The 6822-nt window shown below is 40.6% G+C and overlaps 1 long non-coding RNA gene across 2 annotated transcripts; it reads right to left on the bottom strand.

The window, feature by feature from the left end:
- Positions 1 to 1798: 1798 nt before the first annotated feature.
- On the bottom strand, positions 1799 to 5011 carry LOC148871659 (uncharacterized). 2 transcript variants are annotated; one of them, XR_016107840.1, is made up of 3 exons: positions 3257 to 5005; positions 3075 to 3160; positions 1799 to 3000 (listed from the first exon to the last, which is right to left on the bottom strand). It is a non-coding gene; the product is annotated as an uncharacterized LOC148871659 (long non-coding RNA). The 2 variants fall into 2 exon arrangements; XR_016107839.1 differs by having other exon boundaries at positions 1799 to 3160; positions 3257 to 5011.
- Positions 5012 to 6822: the final 1811 nt, after the last annotated feature.

Below are 6822 nucleotides of genomic sequence, written 5' to 3' on the forward strand. Positions count from 1 at the left end.
TTCGTAGAGGAGGTCTAATACGAATCCAAGAACAAGAAACTGAGAAGAGCCCTTCTAGATCTAAATTTTTGATGTAATCTTAGAAGGATAAAGGGATTGAGTTCACTAGATAAAGAGATAAGAGTAAGATTAGACTAGGACTTTCTAGTTTTGCAAGATAAACTTCAAGAGGAAGTAGGAGACCACCCCTTCCTCTTTAAGCTTAAAGGGGGGGGGGGGGAGTGGACTAGCTTGAGGCATCACTCAATCTCTAGAGGGGATCACGAATTGCATTGAGCAATTAGTCAAGAAAGGAGAAAAGAAGTCAAGAAACAGAGGAAAGGTGATTAGGAATTCCAGAACTTCAAGAAGAATGTGGCAGCAAGAAAAGGAGATCTCAGCACCATGGGCGAATTCATGAGTTCTTTCTCTCCCTTTGTTTGCTTTAATTCTCTTATCATGAACTGATTTGTTTTTTGCTAGGGCCGTGGAAAGCCTAATCATGTTAATGAATATATTTTTATCTTTATGATTTATCTAAGATTGTGATTTCCATACAGTCTATGAATTATTGTGCTTAATGCAATTAAGAGCTTGGCCACTTCTTAATTGATTTGTGCTATGTGAATGAATTGAGAGAGGAATTCACATAATCGACTGAATAATTCATAGTGTGAATTGAATGGTATATATATATTTACATGATTCATCTGAACTTAATGGTTTTTTTTGGACTTAATGCATTTCCATTATGAGAGCTCTACTCGAGAGAACGAAGGGTTACCTGATGGACGTAATTTTAGTATATCTCGAGAGAGAATATTAAATAAATTTGGAAAGACCTTAGCTTATGGAAGTGGCAAATAATCTTGGTTAATCGAATCCATTAATATTCATTACATTGGCTAGGTGGACCTAAAATTCCTAGTGATTTCATCACTTGCATATTCTGTTAGTGATCACCTTTGCTTTATTTTCTTTTTCTAGTTTTTATTTTTAGTAGTTCTAATCAAAATTAAATTTCGATTGTCCAAATAATTAGGGAAGACTGTGATTCTAATACTTATTTTGTTAAATCCCCATGGGAACGATATTTTATACTACTTGATAATTAGTACACTTGCTAGGGTTATATATTTATAGCTATCAACCCCTAGGCGTGACTCGATCTAATCTCTGTATATGTGATAACACTTAATCATCCCAGTTGGATAGCATTTATTTCTCTTCGATTATGCGATGAAATTTCACCCTCTTAAGAATGTGATGATATTTTTCTGAACATGTGACCAAGTTTAAGTGACTCACACAAAGGGGTATTCTTTTTCTCAACATTGGATAGCATTCATTTATTTCATTAATGCAAGTTCTAGCGTTTACGCGCGTGATACAATTTTACTTTTCTTATGCGATGAAACTTATCTTTTTTCCATGCACAAGTACTTAACCTTAACCTTGGCACATGTGATGACATCTGTCTTTTCTCTCGTAATGGAACTTAACTTTGGCATTTGTGATGAACTCTACCTTTCTCATACAATAGTACTTAACCTTGCCATGTGTAATGAAATCCGTCCTTTCTTCATGTGATAAAGTTCAATGCATGCGCTAAACTGTTCACATGCGACGACCTCTTATAATACTTTACTTTCGCGTGTGCAGTGTAGTCTAACTTTGAAAAATATTTAATTTGCTAAACTGCGGTATACTTTGATTTTTGCAAGCGCATTGTGCTCTATCAGACAGACCCACCAACACTTCTTTGTTGCTAAAATTGTAAAGGGCCACAATGATAAAATAATTGAGATAGACTACACAAGTAAAATAAAAAACAGTTTTTCATTACAAAAATCTGAGTAATTTACATGGTATAAAGTTCATATACATTTTACACTGCATACCGTTCTTTCCTCATATTGCCTATCTCTGCCAAACTCTACTTCCCTGCTTCAAAATCTAACAACGCCTTCTGCTCCGCCTCGTACTGTGATACTATTTTTTGCTGACGACTGCACTGCATTTTACTTTTCAGTCGCCTTTGGAAGATTTGATTCAACCACCTTGACGCGCTGGCGGACATCTTTTAGTGATTGAGCAAAAAGAGACTGATACCCCTTGAGACCAGCTTTCCAAGACACGTGGGCCAGCAGAACAACTCGCTCTTCGCTCTGGTCCATTTGGAAACCGAGGGCAGAAAAGGACGCACAGGTCCTTAGCCATTGAGCGAACCCAAAGCATGAAATCTCATCTGTGTATTGGTCCATGATACAATTCATCATCGTCGCGATTGTATTCAGTGACGTCCCTATAACTATTAGAGGAATGTTAGCAGACGACAACCAACCCTTTTGAATAATGACAGAAGTGGCCTTCGCTATAGAACTTGATACAAAATATTTTTCATTTTTGCGAAGACCTTGGATAGAGACCGGGTCCATGATGGCATAGCCTATAGGAACGACCTCGTGCTTCTCACAGTACTCCTTAAGCTCTTGCGCACTAATGCAAGTTCCATATCATTAGATAGAGCCTCGGGCGGCGATGCTATCTCCAAGTCCACAGCGGGTACATCTCCAATAACCTCAGACTCAATAACACCAGTAGGCGCAACCTCTTCTTCATGACTTATGTATGCTGTCTTTGTCTCGTGCGTTGGCTTAGGCAGCACTTCAGTTGGCCTTTGTTCTTGTTCTCCCTCAGTAGGCTTTGCTAATCCAGAGTCTAGCTCTTCAGAAGACTAAACAGCTGGCAGATCCTTTTGGGAACCTTGGTTTGGCCCATTGGCTCATAGGGGGGATGCTTCTGCAAACCCATAGGGGTTTCTTCTCCTCGCGCAGTAGCGTCTGGCACTGCGTTGTTGACAATAGTATTCTCGGTTACCCTGGCATCCCTAAGGTCACTAGGATAGTCCTCTGGTGTTCCTTGACCCTCGGTGGAGGGTTGCAAGGGCTGTAAATCTCACACCAGTCACCTGATAATAGGTGATACTGGCACAACAGAGAGATTCACGTCACAAACCCCCTGTGGTGAGATAAATAAACACACAATTAGTACGAGGAAATAAACCATAATAAAAAAATTAGATAAATACTCACATTATCTGTACCGTTTCACCCACAATGCCCTCAGATAGGATTTGTGGGGATTTCACATTGGGTTGAGCATCATCGGCCTCCACTTGCTTCAATACAAATGACTGTAAAAGATTAGCAAAAGTTGGAACATAATAACAATAGCAACAATAAACCAAATACACTAAAAATCTATAGAATCTTACCAAATCAACTTTTTCGGGCTCCCTCCTACGTGGATGGGGAGCCATTTTCTTTACTCGTCCATTGGCAACTGGAATAAAGACTTCTTCAGAAGGAGGAATTGGAACTGTTGACTGCACTGGTTCTGCATTGGTGACCTCCCTTGCCTTAGGAGTTAAGGATTTTGAGGATCCTGTGTGACTTTTTCTTGACTTTCCCGTGGCAACTCTTTATTTGGGCCCTCCTTAGCCCGTGATGACACAACATCAGACCTTGTTTCCTTTTGCACCACCGAAATCGACGGTCTAAAAGATCAGGGCACCCTCACCGACCTGGCTCTTTTGGTGGCAGGAGGACAGCTACCTTCACCTCTCTCAACGACAAGATGTTTACCATTCCGAACGACACCCATGAACTCACATTCCTTTACAGGTGCTGGTGAAGGGCTTGGTTGAGAAGGGGACTCTTCCTGCACTTGCTCAGCTGCATAACCGGGTGGTGGAGCCATAATGTGATGCCGACGAGGTTTAGTAGCTAAGAACATCTGTAACCCAGTAAGAAGAGAACATAGGTAACCCCAACGCAGAGACCTGCAGGCCTCAACTCTCTTTCAACCGACCAAAGGGAAACACGTTAAACCAGGAAAGGGCAAGTCGTTGCGGCGACTCCAAAATACATTTTTGCCACCTAATCATAGAAGTTGAGACCCCAAATCATCGTACCTAAACTGGTGGAGTATCCTATCAGGTTGATATGCAGTCACCTGAGCCTCCCCAACACGATCCAGATATGCAACGACACCAGGCCAGAGAATAAGCCGTGCGACACGAGCAAGAGTATAATCGGCCTCGACAGCGAACTACTGATCACCCTCTTCAGGAACAACCACACCAACAAAGAATGGCATGGAATGACGAATAGAGCGCACATATGACCTCCACACAAAACCCTGGAACGATGAAAACTGCAATTGGTGGCCACCGATAGCAATAATGGCAAGAGGGGCCAACACAACTCGAAACCCGTAATCAGGAACTCCAGGAAACAGAAATCGGGAAGCAATGTACAGAATAAATTCAACAAGATGACATTGGTCATCCCCCCTTCGAACCATAACATCACTTGATTCCTTATCCTCAAACCAATATGCTATCCATGCCTCTAAAGGCATCTTCTCACGAGCAGTGGATTCATCTACCTGTGACTTCAAATTGCTAATCTCCTTCATCGATTCAACATATAAGGCAGACAAGTTAGCCGGGATGGATTCGACAAACTGCAAATGATGAACTAGAGTAAACCGCAATCACGAAACAGATGACAAAACATGGGGTTATCCAGAATAAAGCGAGCCCAATCAGAATAGTGGACAAGAGATTTTGACCTATCAGTCCCGGGTTCATGGCATCGAAATGACACAGAACGCTCCATGCGACCATATAAACACATCAACTCCCTCACCTTTACGGAATCGAACTTGCCGTCGTTGCCCCTCGTCATTGGCATGGGGGCCAAAAACCTTTCTCACCATCGGCCATTCTAGATGCCTCATGCTTAGAGAGCATCTCGACAGTATGCACTTCCCATGCAAAATTAACAAAAGGATAATTGGACTTCTTCTGACGAGGAGCCATCATAGGAGAATATAGAACGAACAGGAAATCGATATAAAATAGCAACCAGAAGAACAAGATGCAAATGGAACAAAACTCACACTTAGGGCAACAGAGCAAGCAGGAAGAACAACTGAGGGTCATACTACACTTTTATAAGGGCTTCGCACGTCAGGAATTATAAACGGCATTGTAGAAGATGAAACGAGATGATTCATGCATCCCTGCTGCCGCTTAATTGAAAAGTAAATTATAGATATACCCCCAAAAAAGGCGGGACAACTAGCGAATTAATTCAAAAGTATCGCCATGTTAGCAACCGCCAATTTAAAATATCATACCTAATCTTCGAGCCACACGCATGACTGCAACACAATAATGCGATGAAAATTATAAGAAACTAATGATGAATGCCACGTCACCAATGCATAACGGTTTTGACAACCTATTCCCTATCGATAGACTAGGGGCTGAGAACTTCGCTAATAATTTGAGTACAAATCTGACTATCGATAAAAATCAATTTGTCAAAAGACAAGGGAGCAGAATCATGGAATGAATGAAATGTAGCCCAAAATGAATACTTTCGATTTCATGAAGGGAAGAGAAATCCATCATATGGATGGCCGAACCATGCAGGGTGGTTGGGCGAAATTTCAAAAATTTTCTTTCTCCTTTCCGATAATCGTATTCATAGTTTTAGAAAAATTACATTTTTTAAGGTTCGTTCTGGAAACAAATTAGAACAGATTTGAAACAAAAATAAGAGAGAATTATACCTGATACGAAATCCACAAACATAGCTCCCAAAGTAGGTGTTCATGCCAAAAGAGGTTACCAAATCCTATCTCCACTAAAGATAGCACAACTTGAAATGAAGCAGGATTAGCAAAGCAGTCATTCAACAAGAACTGCAATCCTTCAGCAAGGATCACGCAAGGGAGGTGAGCACAAATTCAATTATGATTTTTCTAGCAAAAATCAAAATCAAGATCTAATCTTGATCAGTTCAAGAACTGGAGAACGAATAGGGTAGGGCGGCAAGAACTGAGGGAGAGAACTGGTTGTAGAAAAGAAGTGTTAAACTAAAGCAGTTTGCCCTCTATTTATAACCTCTCAAGATTAGATTTCCTAATCCTATTAGGAAAGAGTTATTTGATCCAAATCCTTATTTGGATTTGAACTCTTAAGTGGATAATACTTATCTTATCCTCTTGCTAATCCAAATCCAGATCTAAACTTAGATTCACCCATATTAATTAATCACATTAACGTAGTTTGATATGGGCTTCAGGCCCATTAAGTTATCTGTCTCACTTACCTTTTAGTTGCTCGCTGACTTGGCTCTCTTTGTATGGCATGGGACCCTAACATTGATCTTCACAAAAGCCATATGAATTCATCTTAGCCTTTATTACAAGGCCTGTCCGAAATTACTTTTGAACACTGTGAACCCTTGAGCCTATTAGTACGGGCTCTTAGCAGGCCCAACATTTACACTAAATGGTCCATGGGTCCAACAACCATATGAAGGCCCAAGGGCTTTGGTCTTAAGTGATATTTACCCATTAGGTATATAAGCCCTAAATGGTTTTACACTTAACCTCTCAACCCATAATGATCAAACACTGCCCAACAAGAGAGGACCTCTCCCTCGCCTACAAGGTACAGTGTCACACTCTCTACTCAGGATGGATATTGAGAATTAAAACCCTTTGCAAACCTTTTTCTTGTTAGCAAAGCATTTCATCAGGAATAGGAATGATGACCAGACCTAACGTGAAAAGATCAGGATACCACAACATCTACAATCATGTTCCACATCGCTCAATTACATAACCCCAAAGCAAACCATATGACAAAAATGCTTATCGGTAAGTTCCAACTTACCCAAGGTTTAAAATGTTGATGTCAATGGAAATGTTGCTTACCAAAATATAGGACATATGTCGGAAATATCGAGGGGAAATATTGTA

Source organism: Nelumbo lutea, chromosome 2 (genome assembly GCF_056320005.1).
Source record: "Nelumbo lutea isolate HS-2025 chromosome 2, American lotus-T2T, whole genome shotgun sequence".
NCBI lineage: Eukaryota > Viridiplantae > Streptophyta > Magnoliopsida > Proteales > Nelumbonaceae > Nelumbo > Nelumbo lutea.